This window comes from Argiope bruennichi, chromosome 2 (assembly GCF_947563725.1).
Source record: "Argiope bruennichi chromosome 2, qqArgBrue1.1, whole genome shotgun sequence".
Taxonomy (NCBI): Eukaryota; Metazoa; Arthropoda; class Arachnida; order Araneae; family Araneidae; genus Argiope; species Argiope bruennichi.
The window spans coordinates 35,684,542-35,712,206 of record NC_079152.1 but is presented as its reverse complement, the minus strand read 5'-3'; the positions used below and the strand labels follow the sequence as shown (position 1 = coordinate 35,712,206).

Sequence of the window (27,665 nt, the reverse complement as noted above, 5' to 3'; positions counted from 1 at the left end):
ATCAACTCCATCACATTATTGTTGATAATTATTTTGCTTAGCTATAATATTGTTTAGTGTAGTATCATCAAATTGATTGAAGGTTGAATCACAAATTCCACCGTTCGGAAACTTTACTCAGTAGTAGATTAATCAAAAAATTATTTTTGAATAGAAATTTTATTAAAAAAATATTAGAAGGGCAAATTAAATATTTCTTTTATTCTTTTTATATCTATCTTTTGTTTGTATTTTATTCATGCTTTATATATTTCAATAATTCTATTCCATTCCCTAATTCAAATCCATTCTATGGAATTCTAATCCATCTCCATTTGAATTGTGAGTTTCATTAAAACAAACAAGCACATTTATTCAATTATATAATTATCTCTATAGCATAAAAGTAACTTTGAAATTTAAAAGTTCTGCAACATTCAATTCACTCAGCAATACTCTTAAAAAAACCTAATAAAATTGAATTTATCTTGGAGAATCTTAATATGCGAAAAAAGTAGGTCATAAGTCCCAAACACATATTGAATTTACTAATTCGAATATTGAAATTTTTCAGATATTAATGGAATATCATTTCAGGTGATTGTACCATCCCTCTTTCTGCTTAAACTTTGTTTGTGTTGATTCATTAACAAAGTTATGGTTTTCATGTCTTATATATTTCATTTATTTCCATTTATATTATGAATTTCATTAAAATAAATAAACACATTTATTCAATAATACAATTCACTCTATGGAATAAAAATGACTTTCAAATTTCAAAATTCTGCAACATTCAATTCACTTGGCAATACTCTTAACAAAAAAAACCTAATAAAGTTGCATTTTTCTTGGAGAATCTTAATATGCAAAAAAGTAGGTTGTAAATCCCAAACACGAATTGAATTCACTGAATATCGAATATTGAATTTTTTCGGAGGTAAACAGAATACTTTTTTAGATGAGTGTTCCACCCCTCTTTCTGCTTAAACTTAAAGTTGGTTATAAGCAGGAGCCACCCGCTGAAAAGGAAAAGCTCTCAGGTTCACTAAAAGTCCGTAAATTTTCTTTTTGTGCATCGGTCAAGACAGCCTATTGCAACTTTCATGTTGCCACCAATTTATTCGTCTGTCAAAATGTTAGCGCAACGCGACGCCAACAATGACAGGTTCCTTTTTCGTCGGGGGAAGGAAAGGAAAAAAGAAGGCGCAAGTGGTCAACTTTTCACGCCTCCAGAATTTTCGGGAAGAGTTTATTTTCTCAAATATATTCTGAATGCTGAAAAGTATGTTGCAGCTTATCGTGAAACGCTTGCTCTTAAAGTCGAATTTAGAGTCAAGAGAAATTTCTAAGCGAAGGTGGAAGGCTTGACACTCAGAGTTCTCAATTTTTTTTCCCGCATAACGCTAAAAATGTTTTTGCCATTATTTTCAAGTGTTTTCTTATTTATTTTTCTATAAATGTGAACTTCAGTTCTATGTATTGTCGCGTATGTGTGAAATTGGTCCCCAAACAAATATAGCTAAAAAAAATTTTTTTAAAAACGAAATAAGGTAAACAAATGAAAATTTTCAAAAACATTTACTTTTGGTAAAAATAAATTATAAAAAAATAATTTTTTTCCGGATCGATCAAAAATAAACTTTTATTTGGTCACTTCATTGTATTAATTTTGAAATAATCGTAAAATAAATTGTTGTTAATTTCCTTGATTATTTTTTGCATTTGAACACTTTAGTTTGGGTATACAATTGTTATCAAAATTTGAAAATTTATGTTTGAAGTACAAAAATCATCTATTAATTGTTTGTTTCAGTTAATTACTTTAAAAAATTGAAATTAAAAGAAATTAAAAGAATTTGGCAATTGAGAAAAAATGCAGTGCCGAATAAAAATTTGTACCTTATTTCATTATAGAAAAGTAAGAGTTACAAACATTACTTATTGCTTCGTAAATATATTCTGATACATTTAAGAAATGCTATTGGTAAATGCATAGTGTAAATAGGCCAATAGTCTCATTTTGTGCCAACAGTAGTTTTACTGTTCTTAATCAAGAATATGTTATGAAAGCTTAAATTAGAAAATATATCCTTTTCTACTTTTAGTACCTTAGAATATAGTTCCTTTGACAAGATTAGTGGTACAATGCTTTTTATTTATAAAATACTAGGTATACTTGATCCAAGGTGATCTATTCAAACTGTCAAAAAGTTGATGATTTGTAGACTTCATTATTATTTGATCTACCAAAGAGCGATCAAAGATTCCATCCTCTCCTTCAGCTTATCTAATTTATTAGCATTTATTTGTTGTATTCAAATTTAATTTAAGTTCCTGTATTTTTAATTATTTGTTTTCTACATTTCATAGAAAGTGCTTTTTTTATTTATTTTTAGTTAGAGTAACATTCACTTCATCATTTACTATTTTTAAGATGTTAATCAATATGAATTTCAATTATTATTCATTTATAAAGATAGAATTCAAGTTAACACATGGAAAATTTAGAATTATTGTAAATAAAATATATTCTGTGGCACAAAAGCAATTAAGCTAAATATTTTGTAAGTGTTTGCTTTTTAATAGAATCAGCATTATTGCCGATATCTATAAAAATCAACAATAATGTTAACCTTTTTTTTGTTGTTGTTGCTTTTTTTGCCTTAAATAGATGCATATATGTTTACCGATTATAAAGATGGGATTCTGTAATCAATATTTTGCTTAATATCTGATACTCTAAAATTGAAATTTTGTATACCCTTGTGTTCTTGTTGACAATGCATTATATTACTATTATTAATATATTTGGATATCGATTCCTCATCTGCGGTAGCATTCGATAATTGGTTTAAAAAAAGTGATTTCAGAATTTCATTATATTTATAATAATTAGTTATAAATCTAAAATTAAAAGGCAGGGCATAATTAAAATAGACAATTTTACTTCTTATTATTCCACTAAAAGTGGGATTTCGTATATCTGCTTTTTATTAAATTTAAAGATTATGTTAGAAATGGATAAAAATAATATGAAGAAAGGAACAGCATCTTTATTTACAATTCAGTTGCCATGTGAATTATTTCTGGCTAAATAACAAAATGTTTGAAATTGTAATTTGAAATTGAATGTCAAGGAACTTTTCTTCCAATATTACGAAATATTTTTTTTCTAAACTTTCATAACTGTTGAATTTTCTTCAAATTCCTGTACATTATTACCTCCTTTACTTTAAACGAAATCTTTTTTGTATTAGCTAGTGTTCATGGTTGAAAAACTTTTATATGAACTGAATGACTTTTCAATGCCAATAAGAAATATCCTCTGATTTTTCAGGACGTTTACACTATGCCTCCAAGGTTATACACTAATCAAATATGATTTATATGAGTTCTTCTGTTTCATTCAAATTCATTTACAATAAATGTAACAAAGCTTGACTTCAATCGACACCAAAAGGATTCACCACCCCAACTATCTGTTGGCGGACCTCATATTAAAATGGAACGAACAGAAACTGTTTACAACTTGAGTTGTAAAAGCTGGAAGATAATTGAAGAATTTTTAAGATAAAAATGCCGTACAATAATCGAACAATTCACCTACTATAAACCAATATTGAATTTAAGATTATAATGATCATTTATTGTATTGGGAAATCAAAGTCATTTTTTTTTCGGAATCTTAAATATGATTTAGATGACAAAGAAAAAAAATGGATGGATTCTATTAAGGAAAAAAAAGTCATCGAATCAACCTAAAGATGTATTTTGCAATCAGTTTATCAACACACTTACATCTTAAGTAAGTTTATATTTATATACACTTAAAAATCGAGAAAATCACCCATGTTAAAGTGCAATGAACATTTTAGTACAAATTATTTAATAAAAGTATATCTATTTAAACCAGTTGGAGTGGTCTACTGAAAACTTTCTCTTTAATAAGGTATGGAAATGCTCTTTAATAAGTTTGTTATCCTAGAAAACGCTTACTTGGCATTAGCTTATAATAATTATGAAATATTAGAATTTTAAGGAGAAATTAGCATTCTTACTGAATATATAGTGTGACGCTTGGCAGGTTTTTTGGTGATAAATCTATGGCATGCGATTAAAAGCCTCCAAAAATCAAATCTGTGTTTTAGAAGAATGTTACCAAATTTTTCTTTCAATAGATTGAAATAAAAATTTGTCACAGCGTTACAATTGTAGTGACAAAATCATAAACCTAACTTGATAGAATTCAGTTATTGAGTTTTTGTCGCATTTACATGTTTCTGAAAGTACAGATGCACATACGATCAAACTTTGTTGGATTTTACCCAAAATTGGATGTCTACCCTATGAGCCTTAAATATTTGCTCCAAATTGTATCCATCTAGCTCACTTCGTTTTGGAATTAACTAGTTCGCCTGCACTTGAACATACAGACCTATAGACTTCCTCTGAACAGATTTTCCTCAAAATTTGATAAAAATCTACAGATTTGGTGTTAAAACAATATACCAAATTTCATCTCTCTAGTTGACAGCGTTTTATTGAATTATCATTGTCACAGATGGACAGACGAACTGACAGCTATAAAAATATGTTTTTCGAATTCTGAGTGGTCCGAAACATGCAAATTCGTATAACCGTATTTTTTAATCGTATTTTTTATGGTTAATATTCTTTCTCTACACTTTGTATACGAGAAAATAAAAAATTGTTCTAATATAATAACATATTTGTTTTTCTTTGATTCAATACTTCGAATAATTAAAAGCGTTTTACCTTTGTTACATTTCTCACCAAATTTCGATTTTCCTTAGGAAAAAAAATTAAAGTGTCAAATGTTTTATTATGTTTACCTCCGCCATTTTTGTTTCTTTCTTACCTTCTCTTTCATCTGAAGTTTTTACGATTTGACAGCTCCAAAAGCACAATGCACCTACCACCAATTTATTTCTACGTCAAAAGTGGCATCACTGACGTCTTAACGTTCCCAATAAAGCGCCGATGGCACTGTCAGAAGCCATCTTATATTCACTTTCAAAACAGATAATAGAACGATGTTTCCAGTTACCAAGAAATGTCCCAATTTTTTTTTATTTGGTTTGCTGTTGGGGGTTTTCTTTTCTCTAAATTTATATTCCAACTCAAATTTAGATTATTTTGGAACCTTCACTCGGTATTTATTTCAATTTCTCCTCTTGCATGTCGCAGGAACGTTCCATGTGTGGGCATTTTTTTCCTACCCTTCGCATTTTGAGCCTTGGCTTCCGTCCAATGTGCTTATCGTTGAATGATGGCGTCAGTTTGTCGCCCGTCTTTTGTGGTGGCTCGAAATTTATGGCCGGTTGAAGTGAGAGGAGCTGGCCAGGGGCTGAACTCTGAAGGTTTACTTATGAGCTTAATGAAATGGAATTTATCAAGCATACAAAGTATATGATTTAATGCGACGCCTTACTCTACTACTTATCTCTTGTTGAACTTCCACATGTCATTTTAAAGTATCAATATCAAAATTTCTGTCAGGTAATTAATTATACCGTTAAGCAATAAAAATACTGAAAATAAAATAAAAGTATCTATAGCAAAATGGCTTTTTCTTATCTTTCAAAAACCACATATAAAAAGTTCCTCTACACTATACTCCATTTACCACGAATAAAGTCATAAATTAGCAATATCATATAAAACTCCTCTAACATCGTTAATTAAATTTAATGAAAATTTTCACTATGAATATCTAATAACCTGACGTAACTAAAAAGATTAAATTTTCTGAATTTCATCTTTGGTCTCTGGCTACGAGAAGAGGCTTCTAGATGCCAAAAATTGGCATCTAAAAATTATTGCATTAAAAGCACCTAGCGTGATCTCCCCGAAATGATATCTCCTACTTTCTAATTAAAAATGAATTTCTGTTTTTGACACATTCTTTCCCAACCAATTGAAAATCAAAATTTGACACAGAACTATAATTGCAGTCACAAAATCACATACAAAAGTTAATATATTCAAGACATTGGATTTATGAGTTATCACATTTGCATGCGTCTGAATGTACAGACGAATAGACTTTCTACATCTTCTTGACGTTTGGCTCAAAATTTAGTAGGTGTCTACATTATAGATGTTAAATCTTTGTACCAAGTTTTATTCTTTTAGCTCTCTTTATTCTTTTATTCTTTTAGCTAGTTATCGTGATAATTTACATTCGAATAGATTCTTCTAAATAGATTTTGCACAAGATTTGAAAGACATGTACAAATTCACTGAAAAGGACCTATACTAAATTCCCTCCGTTTAGCCCAAAGTGTTTTTGAGTTATCTAATAGACAGACGAACGGACGGGCAAAAATATATTTTCCAGAAATCAGGAGAATCAGGAGAATGTTTTGAAATTAGGGAGGTCTAAAACATGGAAATTCTTCAAAATCTCGTATTCGAATTTTCCGACGATTGCATTATTTTCTCTGTACTTAATACACGAGAAAGTAAAAAAACAGTAAGAGTCAAAGAATTCTGAATGATTAATTTACAATTTTCAGAATTAAAAAGAATTTTTCTTTTAACAAAATAAAATTCGGTTAGAAGAATATTTAAAAACAGATTAAAAAATAAATAAATGCAGTTCATATTATTTTTAATACTAACTATTTACTTAGAACAAAATTGCAGCTTAATCCATTAACTGCCAAATGTAACCATTAAACCTTTTTAAGCATAATTGTTATTTTTGTGCATATATATATATATATATATATATATATATATATATATATATATATATATATATATATATATATATATATATATATATATATATATATATATATATATATATATATATATATATAATATATACAAAATGTTATGTAACATTATGATTGTATTCAAATTATATTTTAAAAAATAGTTTAATATTTTTGGAAAAAGGCATCGTTATACAATTATAAATAAAATCATTAATTAAAAAAAACTTTAGTGAGTAACCGAACGTTTCTCGAACTTCTAAATCACATATTTATGTTATATATTTCTTCTGACAGGTTTAATTATTACAAAAAGAATTTTTTTCAAAGACTTACATAAATTCAAAACTACGTGACTATTTTTTTTCTTCTTATTTCAAAAATGTGAAATTAAGATGAGTGTAAGCTATAAATTTGATGTGCAAATCAAAAATAAAAAAAGCAATGATTGAACAGAAAAAAACCAAACCAAAAATATAATTCTTCAAATATTACAATTCTATTCCATTTAACTTGCAGAAGAATTTCAAGTTTGTCATTAGTTGTAAAGTACAAAATACACACTTTCCTTCATCCACAATAATGACTAATATAAATAGAATGAAATCAAACTGTCGAGAGTGTCAAATATATTTTTGGCGCAGATTAATGTAAGTAAATTCCCTAATCGCCAAATGTTGATCGTGACAATTAATGGGTTATCTAAAACGTGGGGTATATTCTATGACAAACAAGAATTGATTATTGCGGATCCCAGCTAATCCATGACGTAAGCTGCATGTAATGTTCATTGAAAATTGAGATGAATTTGAAATTATTTTCCTTTTATTCGAAGATGATATTTCCATTAAATTATTTAAAAATTGAAATGAACTCTCTTCTTATTTAATATGACCGAATTGATTACAAGTAAAATAATAGATAATTCAAATCATTGAGTTAAAATTTGGCACATACTCTGGGATACTTTTTTTCTTTGGGCGTACAATCAAAATTTAAATTTCCATTTAAATTAGAGTCATCTGACAGGCTTAAATATTACCAAACGATTTTTTTCAAAAACTTTCATAAGTTTGAAATTGAGTGAATATTTTTTTCTTTTTTCTAAAAAAATGGGAAATTAAAATGAGTGTAAGCTATAAATTTGATGTGCAAAGCAAATATATATATATGCAATGATTTGAGCAGATATTTTTAAGTATTAGCATAAATATTCCCATTTAGTTTTGAATAAAAAAAACAAAGAATTTATTTCTTAAATAAGAATTCATTTTACTTTTAAACAAATTAGTATTGTGTATTTTTATAAGATACGATCATTTACATAAAGAAAATGTCCAGATTATAGAGTAGAAATGCTGAAGATGCAGAAATCAAAGAAGTTAAGCTGTAATATTCATTTCAAATGAAAGCACTTTTTATAAATATATAAATTCCTTTATTTTATAATTTTTCAACACTTTATTTACAAGGAAATCTTTTGGGAGATGCAAAAAATTAGAATTATATCCCTTTTGCTTTTCTGCATAATACCAGCATCGTACATAAAACCTTTTATAAAAAGCGTTCGACACTGATTATTCGATTTTTTTTCGAGACAGACATTAACAAATATATTAAAAAGTGTGCAGACTAGTTTTTTTCCAAAGATTGATTTCAAATTTCATTCTTATTTCTTAACATTGTTGACTTCGGGTGATAATTTCGAAATCTGGTATCGGAAGACAGGCATGAGAAAAAAATTTACAATTTTAAATTGCAAACTTCTTTTCTGTTCAAAATTCTTAACGTAAAAATCTTTTAAAAATTAATGAAACTAATTTTATTATTGATACATGTCTTTTATCTGATTTTCGACGTTTCTTTTAAAACTTATAATTAATTACAGTCATGTTGTTTTGCGCAAAAAAAGTGTATTAATTATTTACATTAAAGGGAATGACAGAGCCAATAAAGAAAATCCATTGCAAAAAAAAAAAGAAAGAAAGAATAAGAAGAAGATCCAGACTTTTAGCAAGCTTCATCAGAAAAAAAAATGTGATAAATTAATAAATTTTTTTCGTCTTTTATTTTTAAATTTTATTCTGACTACATAACTATGATAAGGCACATACACATTTTTTTTTAATATAATTGCAAAAATAGCGATTTTAATTTCCGAAACTGAATTATGAAAAATACTGTTGTAAAATGTAATTAAAATATTTTCAAAAAAATTATTAAATTTAAAGAAAGAAACTTGAATGGAAATTAAATAGCGACATGGAAAAAAAGAATTCTTTTCCACATTTTAAAATGGAGTTTAAATGATTTTTTGAATAATAATTCGCACCAAAATTATTGAGAAAAATACTCTTCAAATTATAGATTATTTTTGACAAAAATGTGAGAAGCATTTACATAAGAAAGAAATAACTGAGAGTTGAAATTTGGTTGTTAATGGTCCAACTGTTTGACCTGACAAGTGTTTAGGTGCCCGATACAATTTATAAATAATATGCCAACTTATAAATATTATCCTATTATATATGTACAGATGTGTACAATTTTTTTTATTTCATATCTTTAAAATGAAACAATTATATTTAATGTTTTTGAAATGATTACTGCTTATAACTACATAGTAGGAATACACATGATAGGAAAACAGTTTACAGCTCATAAAATTTGAGATAGTCACTGATTTTGATAGCCATTTCAGTAGCCTGGTATTCAATCCATGTTTACCCAAAACACTTCATGGCCTCACATTTAATTTAAGGGTAAAGCCTTGCAATAAATTTGAATGGGGTTTTCTTATTAAGCTATCTAAATCTAGTTCGGTGTCAAATTGACTATTCATATAAGACACAGTATATATATTAACCATAAGCATCTCATCTTTGGAGAGGATATGCTAATATATTTCCCTTGCAATACTGATTTTACAGTCAACCATATTCTGACCGAAAGTATGACTTTTAATCCTTATCGCCAGATTTTTTTTTTAAATTCCTCATGTATAATCTTGTGGGACTTAATAGAAGAAATGCAACATCTAAATCTTTTTAACATGTTAAAAACCATTCTTTTTCTTTTCACTAATATTTGATATTTTCCTTCTTCTGTTATTCTATCCTAACATGCTTCAGTTTTTAACTTTTTAACCAAATTTTCCTTGTATTAATGTTTTAAATACTGATGCTGACTTTTAAACAATGGCTTAATATCATGAAATGTATGCATCCAAACCATACCATGCATTTCAGCCAAAAGTGGCTCTTGCGCCAAAAATCTTAAAAAAACAAACGAAATCTAGTACGCGTCATGAAACATTTCGAATTCGAAATAACCAATCATTCCCTAGAGAAACTGAGCAAAAGAAAGAATAATAATGAATTGCAAATTTCGAATGAGAATTTTCTTATGTGTAAATAGATTTATCTATTTACATGAGTAAATAGATTTACAGACTTCTATTTACATGGGTAAACAGATTTACAGAAAATACTAATTAGATACAATTCGGGCAGTGTGACTTAATATACCAATTAGAGAAATCCAGATCATCAGATTGTAGGTAATTATAGCACAATATAAAATGTCGTATTAAATGTGGAAAACAGAATGATATTCACATACTTGTACCTAAAGTGTTTATAAATAACTGGAATTCCTATTTTATCTTTAAAACTATAATTCCTCTTATTTCTTAAACTCTCTTTTAAAGGAAAGCCCTTGGTGACCTGGCGTTAATGTCTCTGTCGTTTTGGGGGCTCAGTGGCTGGAGACCCGATTCCACCGAAGAAGCATTGTGTAAGTGGCCTGTATACGCTAAATATGTCGGGGTCAAATTTCCTCCAGTTGTGTTGGTGTAGAAGTTTGGGCAAAGGGAGCTACATCAGGTGTTGTTCCCATCATCCAACCCCGGTTGAAAATTACGAGGTCCTTTCCAAAAGAACCTTAGTTTTGCTTTAAAACATGACGTTAATATAACAAAACTCTTTTAAAGGATCATTTAACTGTATGGCATATATATAATTAATTGGTGTCCAATTAATTTTTCGGGCCGCGGTGGCTTGGTGGTAAGGTCTCGCTTTAGAACCGGAGGGTCTCAGGTTCGAGACCCGATTCCACAGAAGAACCGTCGTATAAACTGGTCTAGTGCAAGTTAAATACATCGGGGAAAATGTCCTCCCGCTGGTGTGGTGTGGTAGTTTGGAGAGTTGGTGCCAGCTCAGGTGTCATCCTCGACATCTAACAGCTGTTCAAAATTAGGAGATCCGTCCCAAAACAGTCCTAATATCGCTTTAAAGCGAGACGTTAATATAACTAAACTTAACTAAACCAATTAATTTTTCAGATAGTGTATTTGTTTCGAATCAAATATGTACCAATTAGTTCGTAATAGGGAAAGATTGGAACTTTCCCTCAGATACGAAATGGTCGAATGGTTTCTATCACAACAATAGCTATCTGAAATTTTACGCGTGCCTGATAAGAGATAGTTTCAGCGGGGATAAAATATCACCATTTTGAATCTGAGAGCGTAAAGGATTTTTATGTATCTCCACCCCCGTAAAGGCTGAACAGATAAAAGGCATTTCCTCTATCTCCTGACGTCCGTAAAACAAAGGATAAAAAATTGACTTTCTCAGCAGAAAATATTTTTCTCGGGACAACGCAAAAGAAGAAGGAAAAAGAAACCCAGACGTCGAGAAAAAAAAGTTCCGGAAAAGAAGAAGAAACACACCAAACAAGTGAAAATACAATTTCAAGGAAACATGTTTCCACGAAGGTGAAGGCTCTTCCACACACAGGTTTTATTTCCAGGGTCGTGCTGAAGCTGAGGTGCGTAAATCACGATTATTGAAAGGTGACACCCTAAAAGGCAGAGATTTCTAAAACAACGACCGAAGAAACGATTGTGCCTGTCTTTTCTCAGGGCGCGTGTTTAAAGAGGACCAGCAATGGATACAGATCATATATCAGCTAGGAGACTGTAATTCAGACTACAGAGCTCCATAGTGTCTAGAGTATTATAGTCTAGATAAATCATTTGGTAATATAAACAAAGTTGATTTTTAACATTTCATCTTCTATATATCGCTGTGATTATACAACAACTAACATAAATAAATTGAATTTTAATGTAATAATGCATATTGGATAGATGCTATCTATTATATAAACACCGCCTCCTCATATAGTTTTTTAAATATTTTTTTAAGTTTTAACAATGTTTTAAAGAATTTCTAACTACAATATTTATAATATATTAACTTTCTGTATTTATATACACGGCTCATATTAAATATATTCATGTATCATATTAAATATATTCAATAACTTATCTAAGCTATACTCCCTTGTATCTCGAGTATAGCTTAGATAAGTTTAATAGCTTAGAAAGAAAACTATATTACAATATTTCATTTATTTTAAATTTCTTTCTTTCTAAAGTATTGGACTTGAGATTTTCCAATACAATTGAGAGTGAATATTGCCATTTGAATTATTTTTGATGCTGAATCAAGAAGGATGTAATTTATATCCTAATTTAAAAAGTAACTAAATGAAAATGATAAATTTATCTGCTTTTTGTACTAAATTATTCGTATTGAGAGGCAAATACTCTCGAAAATGAAGAATTGGAGACTTTTTCGTATGTTTAATCTTTTTATAAAGAATATCTTTATGAATGAGAGAAGGCACCATATTCATGACAGCAATTATCAATAATTAGAAATCAAAAACAGGAATGTGTTTTTTTTATTATTATTATTTTCATGATCGGTACGACACTGAGATACATCGTGATTATTCAAGACTAAAACCTGTCTTAATAAAAAGTTGAGATTTTAAAAACCATATCTAAAGGAACAGTTCACTGGCCAAAGGTCAGCGATGAATATAGATTATATTAGATATTAAATCATCGCAAGAATGTCAAAATCTATAATATTCTAAATAATAAGCTAAGAAACATCATTTTTTATCAATTCATTGACCGCATACCTTTGTGATTTCTCAGCATTCAATGGAGTTTGATTCAATTTTACTTGTTCCGCTAGTGTGGTGAGGAAATTTTGAGATGGCAGTGGCATCTCAGGTGTCGACCTCGTCATCTGACCACTGTTCAAATTACTAGGTCCGTCCCAAAGTAACTGTAATATTCTTTTGAAACATTACATTAATATAACTGAACTCTGTGAACTGTTTTTACTGCGCAAAGGTAATTTCCCCTTTAATGTTAAGTATTTATTCCAATTCTACTTCCGACTGGGGACTGTCAAACTTTGTTCATTTTTTAAATATTTACAATAAAATGAAGAAATTTATATTATAATTTAATATTTATTTAAATAAAAATCATTAATGTGCGTGCTTCCTGTACTGAAAGATCGCGTTGTAAAGATAATTGAACACTTAGATCAATGAAGAGATTTTTACTCCTTTACATTATTTTACTCCCTTATTTTAATGAATGGTGACATATTCACTGCAATAATTTTAAAATTCTAGAAAAAAAATCAAAATTTCGAATATTTGGACCAAATAGCATATGTTAAAGCATTAAATAGAATGATCTCCTAAAAATTCTTAGCATTTTTAACATTTAGTTTTCTTGAATAAAAGTTCTTATGAAAAAGTGCAATATGCTTTTGGAAACATGTAACTAAGAACACCAAGAAGAAGGGAATTATTTAAAAGCCCACATAAAGAACAAGATATACGCAAACTGCTTCGCCCTTGACACATTTTATCTTGTGAAGGGCAAATAAGTAAGAATCTAAAGTAATTATAGAGCTTTACAAGGAATCGAGATACAAAAACATTTTGCTTTCCAATGAATTCACTATTTTATTAGAGGCAAATAATAAATGAATCGTTCATTTATTTCTTCCTCAGCCTATAACACTGAAACATCACTGAAAAGTATAGCAAAGGAAAAAATAAATGGAAGTAATGTTTTTTAAAAAAAAATTGCGAGATAATAAAGAGAAAATAAATCACTATTTCAAAAATACTCTTAAATTTCCAAAGATATATAGTACGCTATTTTGTATAAAAATAAATCAAAAGAATGCATTTTACACATATAACATTCTATAAAAAAAATTCAGAAATTCATTCATTGTTTAATGTTTTAGGGAAGAAATGGTATAAATGAATAGAAAAATAGTAGAAAATTATTTGCATATGCTTGTAAGTAAAATCGTACTTTCTAAAACTTAATAGAATAATAAAATAGTAAATAAGAATCGGAAAGAATTTTAAAACAATAAATTTTCACCAGTTTTTTTTTCTGTTTGTTTTATTTTGAATAATTTTAAATCAAGATTAAACCATAACTATTCAAGCAAAAAATTTCAAGTATTAATGAGAATACCTGGGAAACTCAACTTCACTCGGATTTTTTTTTTTTTTTTTTGGAAAATTTTGCATTTTTGGTAAAAAGATTTAAATATACGAATCACGTACTAGTTACATATGAATATTTATACACAAGAATTTTACCTACACATGAATTGGACATTTAAATAAAGAAAAATCATGAATTCCCTTAATTCAACTTGTTATTCGGGTTGGTTAATACAACAATTGCATTGTTGTTACCGGATGCGAGCAGAAACATTCGTATTCGAAAAGTGTTATACAGCGCCATCTCATAAAATGTTGAAGTACTATCATAACACCATCCTATGTCAGCAATGCAAGTACCTCGAAAAAGATGGCGCAATAGTATATTGTCAGCATATAGAAACATCCTGTAATAGTTAATCATAAAGAATAGCGCGCGCGCGCGCGCGCGCGTGTGTGTGTGTGTGTGTGTGTGCGTGCGTGCGTGCGTGCGTGTGTGTGTGTGTGTGTGTGTGTGTGTGTGTGTGTGTGTGTGTGTGTGTGTGTGTAAAAAATTTAAAAAGCAAAACCTTATCAAAATATAAAATTTGATCCAAATCAACAAACCCCAATAAAGTAATTCTCTTTTCAATTTATGAAAAATAAAAATGGACTTTTTTCTCTTTTCAATTTATGAAAAATAAAAATGGACTTTTTACGATTAATGAATAGATTAATATAATTTATAAAAATAGCATAATAAATAAATCTAGCATAATATATAAATATATTCTAATAAATAAATAGCATGCCTGACTTCAAACTACTTTCAATAATATCACTTCGTATTATTAATTCATTCTGATTATGATCAAAATGAGTTCACCTTTAAAATGACTCATCATTTAAATTACCATAAAGCTTAGTAAAATTCGTAATGAAGTGATAAAATTAAAGTGATGAAAGATATGAAAGATATGAAAGAACTGAAATTATTTTTCTTTCAAATAATATTTGCCTCATAAATCCAATTACCTTTACTTAATCTTAAATTTTCAGTTTTAAGGTGGCACATCTTTAAACTGGAAATTAAAATACAATATGAAATCTTAATGTTAAAATGCCAATTCTGTTAAAATATTAAAACATGTAATTCTTAATTTTTTGAAATAATATTTGCTTCTTAATGCCGACTAACTCTATTTAGATACAACGTGGATCAATGATCCGGACTTAAAGAAGCAGAGAAAAATAAAAAAAAATATTCGGATCTTATATTTTAACCATTTCTAAGGCCTTGGGAAGTATGCTTCTTACCAAATTTATCAATCTTTGTATGAAATTATGTAGTTTGGCAAAAGTTTTGACAATTTTTTTTAGGAAGTCAGAAACTTAGATGCTTCAGTTCTTTATCTCAAACAAAATGATGTATCTTGATTTGTTACTTAATTATTAATTAACTAAATTAATTAATTAATCAAATTAAATCTATCTAATAAGCTAAATAAATCCCTTTTCTTGTTCTAATTTCAAGCCTAAAAATATTTTAACATAATATGACTAGAAAAAAATGGCCCTTTAAAGGGTTAAATAGGTCATTGTTAACTATTCACAATGATTAACGACATTTATTTTATCCTTTATCGCAATTTACTATTTAACAAAGAAATGGAGTCACTCTCATCATTTGAATTAAGAACATTTAATAAATATATTATTTAATTCCTAATAGATATTTATCTACATTATTTAATTCCCATGTTATATTTTTATTTCACTAAGAATGTCAGAAAAAATTATTTATCTTTAGATTGTTGATGAAATTAAATAAAATGGCTTTTTAATAAAACGATTCCATTTAAATGATTAATACAGAAACCTATGGTTCTTTATAAAGCCAGCTAACAGTATTTAACTCCAACTTGCATCGGTGACTCCGACTTAAACACTGAGGGAGAAAGAAAAATTATTCGAGTCGCTTCCAGGCTTGTCTTGCATAGCAGAGGCTTCAGTTTCAAAAACATAAAAGTGAAATATGAGAGGAATGCATCTTTGTATTTTATTGAGCACTCGTAACAGTAAATCGTGGATTGCCGAATTTTATAACGTTTTTCTTTCCTTTTTCGACCTAAATCTTGTTTTTTATGTCTGTATCGTTTTATGTTATTTTATCGATTGGTTCGGCGTTTATTTTCCTTTGCGTTGGGGGCCCTTCTTCTTCTTCTTCTTTTTTTATTAGCTTAACATCACATTTCTCAGGTGCTTTCGGTAAAATGATACATATTTAGCATTTTTATCTGAAAAGTTAAGAGAAAATAAATATATTCGAGGTTGGAGAAATCTCGAATATTTTCATACACTAAATTCAATAAGAAATATCTGAATATCAAAGGGTTGGTTTAAAAATGAAAGAACAATTTTAAAAGAAGAACTAGAAAATTCAACATTTGAGTCTTGGTGCGATTGATTGATTATTCAATCTCGGGAAGAAGCAAAGAGTTTGTTTTAACCTTTCCTTTTTAAGATTTTAGCAGGAAAAAAAATTTCTCCGATAAAAATATTTTTTTCATCTTCGCAAATTGAAAATTCCAATGACTATAATTTGGTCGGGACTTCAGAGAATTGGTTAGAATCAAATAATATTTATTTTTTTAAAAAATAATCATCAATTGCTAAAATGGAAAATAATGAGAATGAAGAATTCTTCACGAATGCTTCCAGATTTTCGTTAATATTTTAAACAATAGGAATGAATAATCGAAAAAAAAAATGTGCAACATTAAACTGTGATATATGTATATATATACTGATATCTCTAAATCTAATTTAAACTTAATTAATTACGTAATTTTTATCTTAATTTAATACATAACTTCATTCTGGAATGGTCTCTTATTCCACCTTTGTATTTAATTAATGCTACACACGCTCTCTATAAAGGCTAACCTTTGCAAGTTCTCGTATTCTGAATGATGGGATAAAAATCTGTAACTTTTGGAACATTCTTTTAAAGATACTTATTTTTCCCTCTCCTAAGTCCACATGTGTCTAATAAAATCAATGACAGAATCTCATAGTCTAAAATTACTTAGGAAAAAATTTCGGTCACTGAAGATAAATCCGGTATATATATATATATATATATATAACCAATCTTAAGTAAGAAAAAGTTTGAAAACGAAACTAAAATGAAAACGAAACAAAACAGTTTCGAAATCGCAACTAAAATTTATAACCTATTGAAACCAAAAAATAACTTCATAGTATTTAGAGAGCGCAATTGCAGCTACTTCTAAAACACAGATGAATTGATACAAAAGTATTAGAATCAAGTTAATAGGAAAAACAAAAAATCAAATAAAAATTTTATTGTTATTTTTGATATTGTATTTTTACTTTGTTGTGGTTCATTTCTTCTAATTTATTGTTTTGTATTTCCTTTCTGTTAAAATGGTATATCTCTTGAGCATAATTTCAGGGGATTTTCGGGTCACGAGGAATCATTATTAGACAATGTCTGTATTTCCTCACAGAAAAAAATCCCTTTCTTTGAATCCCTGCCTGAGGGTGACCCTTGAAAAAGTCTTCAGGCCAGATTCTTTTTTTATATTTTTTATAATTTTTTTGGTTTATTTTTTATTTTTTATTTGATTTTTTGTTTTTCCTATTAACTTGATTCTAATACTTTTGTGTATATATATTAGATTATTATCTTAGCATTTAAAACCTTTACATTAAAAATTAAATCACAATAAAACGTTTAATAATCGCTTCCCCCCTCCTTGAATTACTTGTGATGAATAGTAGAAGATGCATACTATGCATTTCAATTTCAACTGTGAAATAATAGTTTAAATTAATATATTTCAATGTGTTAGATGCCAGACCCCCACGTTTTCGTGCACCCTCCAAGATGGTGACAACCAACCACCATTTTAGAAACTTCTCATCCTCATTTCAAGGTGCCCTCGGATGGATTAATGTTTGGTAAAAAAAAACATTGAACATGTATTAGTGTGTTTTTTAATAATCCCTGTTATCTGTACATAAACTAGCTTTTGTGAAAGAAATGTACATTCAATCAATATCAGCAGCAAAGTGTGTTCGAGTTGTATTTCAAAATATCTTACCCTTGATCCCAAGACGCAATGAATATGCTTCCGTCTGCGATATTTTACTCGTTTTATCAAAATTGCCTACATTTGTAAAACGCATAGTTATGACACCTCTACAAACCTGAACAAAAGAAAAAGAGTTTGCAGTGAACAAATATGGAAGGACATCTTATTTATATCTGGGAAATCTAAAGCAATGACTAATGCAAGGAAGATTATTTTAAAATTCTTCTTCAAATACTATAGGCCACTTTTGGTATCCTTGCTTGGTATGAAACTACCCAATCAGTTATGGGCAATGCTTTGATACTCTCATGAAACTATCAAAAAGTGAACTGCTTTGCCTTCTTTTACAACAGAATGGGGATTTCTAATGATAGGGAATGATGACATAAATCCAAGACAGTCCAGCAAAAATTCCTTCATATAAACTCAATATACTACCCAGATTTGTAGCCATGTGATTATCACACTTTTGATCCTTTCAGAAAAATTTGCTCGGAAAACGTTTTTATTCACATTACGAAAAAAAAAAGAAACAAACAATTCAGGATTTCAGTCTATAACCTGAATCAGCTTACAATAAGCACATTGACATGTTGCTGATATGATGGGGCAGTTGTCTGAATATTAATGTTAGTTTCTTTTAATTTATAAAATTATATATTCCTTCTTCTTACCTCTGTACTTTATATTGGGGAAATTCTTATATTGTTAATAATGGATTGACTTTATCTCATTATTTGCGAATAACTAGATGAAGAAAAATTGAGTTGTAAAGAAATTTGACAAATTTAGAACATATTGCAAACTACTTTGTGGAACATGAATCATGGAATTGCAAATATCCTAAAACAGAGAAAAATGTGCAAATATTTTATGCTTCAACTTCAAAAAATGAACACAGAAAATAAGTATAATTTTAAAAATAACCTTAATAGATCTCATTAATCGAACAAACTATCCTTCTAAAATAAATTTTCAAAAAATTTTTTCTATTCTGGAATATTTATTCATTTTTAGTAATTTTTTTAAAAATTACATTAAAGGATAAACAGTCGGAAAATGTAAATTAAATATTCATTCACAAATTGCTCAATGATATGCAATGAAATGTAACTTAATAAAAATGAAATAAAATTGCACATGTCTGAAAGATTTTTTATAGCATTATAATTGCAAATTTTAAATTGCACGGTCTATTTACTTATGTATTTTTCTTATATTTAAATATAGTCTTTCGATATCATTACTTTTTCATGCACGTCTGTAAAATAGGAAATTCGCTGAATATATTTTATACCCATTTATATTTTATTTGCTTTTACATTGACTTTCGTTAAATAAATGAGACATTCTTTTTTAGAGACAGAATTAATTACTTTGAAAAAATGGTTTTGATGACATTACCAAATAGTCATTTGTTAAATATACGCTGTTTTTGATATAAGAGACACGTAGAAATATTAATTTTTGATTATTCCATGCATGAATATCTTAATATAAAATCAGAAAGAAATCTTACTCTTATCTGTGCATGATAAATATTTTCTCTGTTTCATAAATTCCTAATGGTTTCATTTAAAACGCTTCATCTTATTGAAAACTGGAACATTACGTGAAGTTATCTCGAAGAAAATTAGAACATTCAAAACAAACATTAAGCAAGACAGCGCAAACATCACGTAGAAAACTTGTTTAAGCATGTTCGAACTTAAGCTCATATTAACGAACGTGCAATACAGATTGCCTATTACCTTTGAGTTTCGAGAAACATTAATGCTTCTGCAAAAATGGGTTCTAAAATGAAATTGTAGATATTTAAATATCGTTAGCTACTCCCAAGGAGCAGAGCTCATTTTAAAAACAGCTGAAGGGAAGAATCTAAAATAATTGTCAACTGCAGGATTTGTGTTGGATCTTACTCATACTTAAAAGCGGCAGACATCTATTAAGTTTTATAGCTCATTGAATGGCATAATCTCTTTTATTTTAATTTAACTCACTTTCAGATAGAATAATATATAGGGTGTTCATTAATTATTGTCGGGGTTTCCGTACCTCATAACTTTCGAATAAAAAATATTACGCAAAAACCGATTACATATTCGTAAATTACAACTCAAAGAATTTTATTAATGATATTAAAATTTAAAGCTTGCACAATTTGCACTTTGTAGGCATTCAGTTGAAGGCGGTTATGGAGAACGTTCCATATCGTCGTATGTGCTCGGTCTTCCCGCTCCCTTTCGGTGTAGAACGCTACCAGTTTCCTGAAATTGTGTTAACCAGCGTCTGATAGAATTATCCGAAGGAGGATCTTGTACGTGGTCCTGAAGCGACGTTGAGTAGTTATGACTGATTTAGTTTCGAAAAACCACAATACACATATTGCTTTTTCTTGCACGGTCGCCATTTTTATTTATGACGTCATAATTACCCAGACTGCAAATGCGCTAAGACCGCATTGTTGCCACGTAAAATTCTTTGAGTTGTAATTTACGAATACGTAATCGGTTTTTGTGTAATATTTTTTATTCGAAAGTTATGAGGTACGGGAACCCCGACAATAATTAATGAACACCCTATATATCACATTCTTTAAAATCAAGATTTGTGGAAATGTTCATGAATATAATTATGGACTTGGTTAGAACAACTGGATAGCAGTGGTATGTTTAATGTTATTTTTTTTTTAAAAAAAAGCTCTCAAGCTCATTTAAACTTATAAAAGATTTTTCATTCTTCAAACATATGTGAAAGAAAGTAATATAGCAATATAAAGGATTTTTGTTACATACGTATTATCGCAACCAGGTTGGCGCGATTTGTTAATCTCTATTGTATCTCTCTCTCTTTTAACACGTAGGGCTGCCGTAAGTAGGGTCGCCAAATTTGGCGATTTATGCGAATTTTGGCCTGGTTGCGTTAATACGTAAGTACAGGATTTTTATTATAAATTTAATATTTTATTTATGATCTGCACCTGCGACAATACATGTACCTGTTTTGAAGTAAATAGATTTATCACATTGCTTCAGAAAATCCATCCTGTAGGTGAATAGTAAAGAGCCTAACAAGTCCGATAAAGAATATATATACTTAAATTCACAATAAAACGCGCAAATATTAATAACCAAATATATACGAAGATACATAAAAGCAGTACTTTCAGAAATCAACAGTTTCAAAAACTTAAAAGCTCTCAAAGAAAATTTGAGATTTACACTCCGAAAACCGCGAATCCACACAACGCACTGCCTTTCTTGCCTGAGTTTTTCCTCACATATCTTGCTCGAGAGGGTATAGAAGTTTCTAAAAGGATCTGATATCTTGGCTACAAATAAAGATATCACTTTTATTCTTTTTGAGAACTTTCTTATCCTTTAATTCGTTTCCATGACGCCAAGTTTATTAAAAGACCGGTGGTTATCGATTACGTATCCTTTGAGCATCTGTTAAAATATACACTATGTCGCTGAATTAATGGGCAACAGTTTAATGTTAGGTACAATAAGTATAAACAAACATTTTTACATTGCAAACTGGAGTCGTAAAGAAAAGTTCGGTGGAGATAATAAGAAGGACCGAGTGATCCGCGTCCAGTTTCTTAACATGAAATGAATCGCTCTATCAAACCTGATTTTATAAATGTGGAAAAATGTTGTGATCTTATTTTGTCCTATTGGAGAAGTGTTCATGGTGCAAATTACAGTCCTGATAAGTTATAAGATGCATGTTCCTTTTTTCGAGAGCATAAATCGCTCCTCCATGCAACAATATACTCTAATAGCAAACAATCATTTGAAATATTCATAATGCCATTCAAACCCAATAAAATTGTTTTGAAAATGATTTAGTAAAGTAAACTGATAAGCTACCATAACTATACCAAGTTTTATTTCTGGAAATTCATCTTTATCACTAGCTTATATATCGTCTGTTCTAAAAATATTAAGTAAATAAAGAACTTTATTTTTTCATTTCCTCTGCATTTCTTGTTTTTTCCGTCAATACTTTTCATCTCCGAGTCCATATTTCTATACAAGAAAAGATACTTTATATGTATTTTACATAATCTTATAACTCGTTCCATGAATTCAAGGATACCTTGTACGTAAAACTATCTTTTTTACAGTCAGACTTATTGTGCAGAGAAATAGTATTATAGATTCGTAATTCACCAATCGCAAGCACAGTGACCTTAAACAATATCCAATATTATCAATTAAATATCAATTGAATTTTAGTGCTGAAATTTGGATACATACATATTTATTGGGTCGAGTCTCAGTTCGCATTGACTTGCCACAAATAACATCACTCTGTTCATGCGCCCTGACATATGTCTGTGAAGCCTACAATATTTATTTTAATGTTCTGTTTTATTGCATTTATTTAGTTTTTGGAAACTAGAGAGAAAAATATCTTTGAAATTCCATAAAAAATATGAAGCCATTATAGTATAACTTCTACAACAATAATGTAAGATATTTTGTGTATGCAGCGTTTTAATTCTAGATTGTTATATTTATTCTTCAAATACTTTGCAAATACTTTTGGAATAAAAATAAGATTATTTTGGTGTAAATGATATCTTGAATTCCTTTATATTTTTTGAGCTTCTTTTAAGCGTTATAGTCTCAAAAATTAATGCAATATATAGCAACATTTGCTATTCATGCAGTTATTTTTAGTACATTCGAAAATTTTAATAAATATTGTAAAAACTTCAAAAGACTATTATTAAAAATATACCATTAATTCAGGTTTTTTAAGTACAATAAAAATATTTTTAAAGAACAAATGCGTCTTTTAATAACAAAAACACCACTCTTTTCAAATTTCACATTTCGTGGGAGGACGAATTTAAATAGGTTTCTCCTAAATTAATTAATATTGCATATGGCATGAAATCTCGCATTCAAATTAAAAAGAATCCTAAATAATTATTATTGATACCGATTTTTTTTCCTTTAATGTAAAATTTGGGAAATTCAGATAAGAAATATTGCTGGCTATTTGCTTATTAAATGATAAATTCCCGTTGATGTGGATTTTTAAAAAATTAACAAGCGATTCCAAGATTCCCTTTCTGACCCAATTTATATCTCTTATTTCGAAATAAACTATATATATATATATATATATATATATATATATATATATATATATATATATATATATATATATATATATATATATATATATATATATATATATATATATATATATAGGTTTATTAAATGATTAAATCAGATTAACGTATAGAATAAATCACAAAATACTTTGAAGGATTTCATTAGCTAATTATAATTTCTATTCATTAATTTTTTTTTATAAATTTTGAACATAATTTGTTGTCAATATAGAGCTACTTTGTATGAAAAAAGTAGAATGACACAATATTTTTTTTAGATAAATAAAAAAACACTGATTTTTTTCAAAACAATGTAATAAGCCACTGTTTAACAGTCTAATTACCAACGCATGACTGTATCTGAAACTTGAAGCAAACAGGCAAGTCAATCACAATAGATCAGTTTGGACTCCATACCCTGAAAAAAGTAGAGTGACACTTCTAAATAGTGCAAATAGAAGTCTTATTAATCTAAAATTCTCCAGTCAATAACTTTAATGACTTTAAACATTCGGTTTGGCATCGAGTCATAAAAATTTTTAATTTCTGTTTGGTAAGAATTTTATGTACCATTTAAAGCTCTCAAAAGCTCAGCTACAGATTCAAATTGCTTGCCTTCCCCTAAAAGCGACGAAGAATCTATGCTCATATGTTTTCTTCAACATCCGGGCTTTTAGCAAGCCAAGACAAATCCGAATATTTACTTGGTACAGAAAAATTTCTAACTCCACAATCTGTATCAACTGATGCTTCGTCATGTTGAAAAATACAGTAATTTCCGCCATAGAGTAATTCCAGCCATAACTCAATGCCATAAAGAAGGTGATGTGAATTCAAGACTTGGATATTAAGGTGGAACGAAAAAACCAATTTTTTTAAAAATTTGTAATAACGCTAAAAAGTTGACCTTTGGTGTAGATAAAGTAAATTATGAATATGAAAACTATTTGAGTAGGTCTTGTTGTGCCACAAGGACATTAAAGTTTAATAAAATTGAAATTTTTGTTACAATTTAATTTTTTTTTTTTTTTACGAAATTATCAACTTTTGTTTAATTTTATTTTTCAATAGCACGGAAAAGTTGCCTTTTGGTATAGATAAGTCAAATAAAAATTATTAAAAAAAATATTAGAATATATCTTAAGATGCCACAAGGACGTTAAATTTTCATTAAAACTCACTTTTTGCAACTTTTTGAGGATTTTTGCGTGCTTTAATTACGAAATAGAAAGCTTTCATTAGTCATTGTCTGATGAATAAAAGTATAAAAACAGTTTTACTATTACACTGTCATGGCACCAAGTCGTTGCCGGAGCTATTGCTATTGTGGCAAGGCGGAGATTCGACTGCGTCCGTTTACAAGGACAGAGCTGGTTTCAAATCAGTAGCTTTGTCGAGTTCAGTTGAGTTGGGTCTCCTCTCCGTCTACTGTGTAAATGATTAACGAAACTGATTTGTTAGTTTGTTCTTGTGTGCTTTGCTGTGAGTAAAAATGGCTCAGTCTAAATTAGTGAAGATAAGACAAATATCGGAATATTCTATATTTGGGAAATTTAGTCATTTGCTTGAACGTGAACACATTACTGACGAATCTATATTATATTATATTAGACATAACCTCAAAATTGCTTCCGAGAAGGATCCTTCTGTAAGCGAAATATGTGACACTTTAATTCCCATAATAGAACGAATATGGTCCGTTACTTCTAGCAAAAGAATTTCACAAACGATAAAAACTTATCATACTAAATTCAGGAATTTATTAAAGTCTAAAAGCAGAAAATGCTCAGATAAGTTTAATTCCAACCTCACTGAATTTGAGAAGAAGATAGACTGCTTACATGTATGAAACAAAGTGCCAGTTATGAAATAAATGGTTCTGATGATCAATGATCTAAAAGGAAAATGGTTATAAGTAATATTGATATTGCTACCACAAACTCTTTGAGGAGGAAAGAAGCAAGAAAGAGTGAGGGACTACAGAGAAAAGTTAAATTTAATCAAGAAAGGGAAAAAAATACTAGTGCTTTAGAAATGATTACTGACGACAATGGCAAAGCTGAAGAACAACAGTTTTCTTTACAAAAACTGGCAACCAACCAGATCCATCAAACAGAAAAGAAGCGATAAAACTACCAAGTGCTTGTGCGGTTTAATATTAAGTTAAAACTTTATGCAGAAGACATCTAAAGCTGGACCAAATAGTTTAAGTGACTCGGTTGACGATTTTCCCTGGCTTCCTTGTCACATGCAAGCAGTAGAAAGAGCTGTGAGACTAGTGGCCGAATCGGCTAAAAATGTTTGTGGTTCAATCGTAAGAGAAGGATACATAAGAGCAAAAGTTTACTCAGTGTGTATATGCCAAAATTTAATTTTAAAAAACTACTTAATGTGGCAGTGAAGTTGAAACAAACATTTTGCAGCTGTAACACTTGTAATCATTAAAGATACAGAAGTAAGAAACGCAAAATTGGACATAAAAATGTTTTTTATTATTATATTTTATAATTAATAATTTTTCTAATTGTAATGTTAATATATGTATTTAAAATCATCTTTTATATCATTATATGAACGAAAAATTCATGAAAATATTTTATGAAAGTTTATAATTTTTCAATAATTTTTACAAACTTTAAGCTCTTTTCGGCACCCGAAATATTGTTGTACTGCAACCAGAATTTTTTTAAATTCTTTTTGAACCTAAAAGGTAAAGGTTTCGCCACTTTTGCTAACTAAAAATCTAAGAAAAATTGTTAAATGCCCTCCTTAAAAATGTACTTTTTTTTTTTTTTTTTACCAATTTCAAGCTTTTTGCGGCACTTCAAGATAATGTCATATTGCAACCAAATTTTGAAATGTTGTTTTTGAACCTAAAATGCAACTTCTCTGCATTAGTACTAAAGTAAAATATTAGAAAAGGTTTTAAAGGCTCTTTTCAAAAATTTCCATTTTTTCCAATTTTTTTTGACAATTTTCTAGCTCTTTGAGGTACATCTAGATAATATAATATTACAACCAACTTTTAAAAAATTGTTTTTGAACATAAAAAGCAATATTTCCGCATCATTACCAAACTAAAATCAAAAAAAAAAAAAAAAGTTTTTTTATTGGATATACTTTGTGTGCTTCTGTCTGCCACTCAGGAACGCTGTGTTTGCTCTTCCTCTACATCCAATGGCTGCATGGCCTAGTGATAAGATCCTACCTTCAGATCCGGAGGTTTTCAGGCTCGAGACCCTATTCCATCGAAGAACCGTCCTGGCAGCTGGTCTGGTGCATACTAAATTCGTCGGGGACAAACGTCCTCCTGCTGGTGTGGTATGGAAGTTTGGAGAGGGGGATAATCATTTCAGGTGTCGCCCTTGTCATCTGACCACAGTTTAAAATTCAGAGTTCCATCCCAAAATAGCCCTAGTGTTGCTTTAAAGCTGGACGTTAATATATATAACTAAACTAACCTTCACACCCAACTGCCAAAGAAACTCCCACCTCCCGTTTTCAGGCAGAATAAGTATTTTCTTCGTTTCCGAGAGAATTGCAATAACATTGATATCCATCTGGGCCACTTAAATTAAATTTTATCTCATCAAAAAATATAATAGAGGTTTATTCTGAATTCCGGGATATGTGGATTTCAGCCCATTACAGTCGGTGTTCAATGTACTTTTCAGTCCATTTAAGTTGGTGTTTCCTTTTTCTGAATGTGAATTCTTGAAGAATTTTATGTAGGCTAGTAGATGTTTAAGACAGTTCTTCTTAAAACATGCATGATATCTGCATAACTTTGAGCTTTATTAACACTTCCATCCATTTATTACAACGCCATAATAAGCCCTTCTCACCAAACTATTCCTCATCTACGGGAAGCATTGCCACTTTAAATCATTTCAATTAATGGTCAGATTAAACGTTACATACTGTCCAATCTTGGATTCTGAAACCTTTCGCGTCTTTGCGCATGCGTCAGAAGGAGTTAATTTTGAAAAAAAAAAGTAAGCGGAACTTTGAAAGGAGGAGATGCTTTCATTTTGCAATAGGGTGGACTCGTACTATTTGAGGTATTAGAAGACGTAATAACCGTTTACTTTTCGGAGGACCATTTCTCAGAGAAGAGCAAGCGTCAAAAAGTACTGGTGTCGGTATCCAGAAACGAATTCTATACGGTGGATCATCGACACGATCGTGCCATGCGCACTGCGATACTAAGTTCCAACCTCATCACCAGATCATTAATGCCATGAATATAAAAATTAGGCTTAGAATAAACCATCTTTTGTACATCTCTTGTTTATTTTTCTTAACTTCAGTTATTTTAAATCGCATGATTCAAGTCAGTTTTATTTGGTTTTGACAATGAGT

General features: G+C 29.2%; 1 protein-coding gene across 4 annotated transcripts in view; it reads left to right on the top strand.

Moving 5' to 3' along the window:
* LOC129958118 (protein artichoke-like) overlaps positions 1-27,665 on the top strand; it is a 433,828-nt gene that overhangs the window by 197,354 nt on the left and 208,809 nt on the right. The window contains exon 3 of one of the 4 annotated variants that reach the window (XM_056070339.1): positions 10,435-10,520. The exons of the other annotated variants lie outside the window; for them this stretch is intronic. The gene's annotated coding sequence lies outside the window, so the exon portion shown is untranslated. The remainder of the gene's footprint in view (positions 1-10,434; positions 10,521-27,665) is intronic. 4 annotated transcript variants of the gene reach the window in all.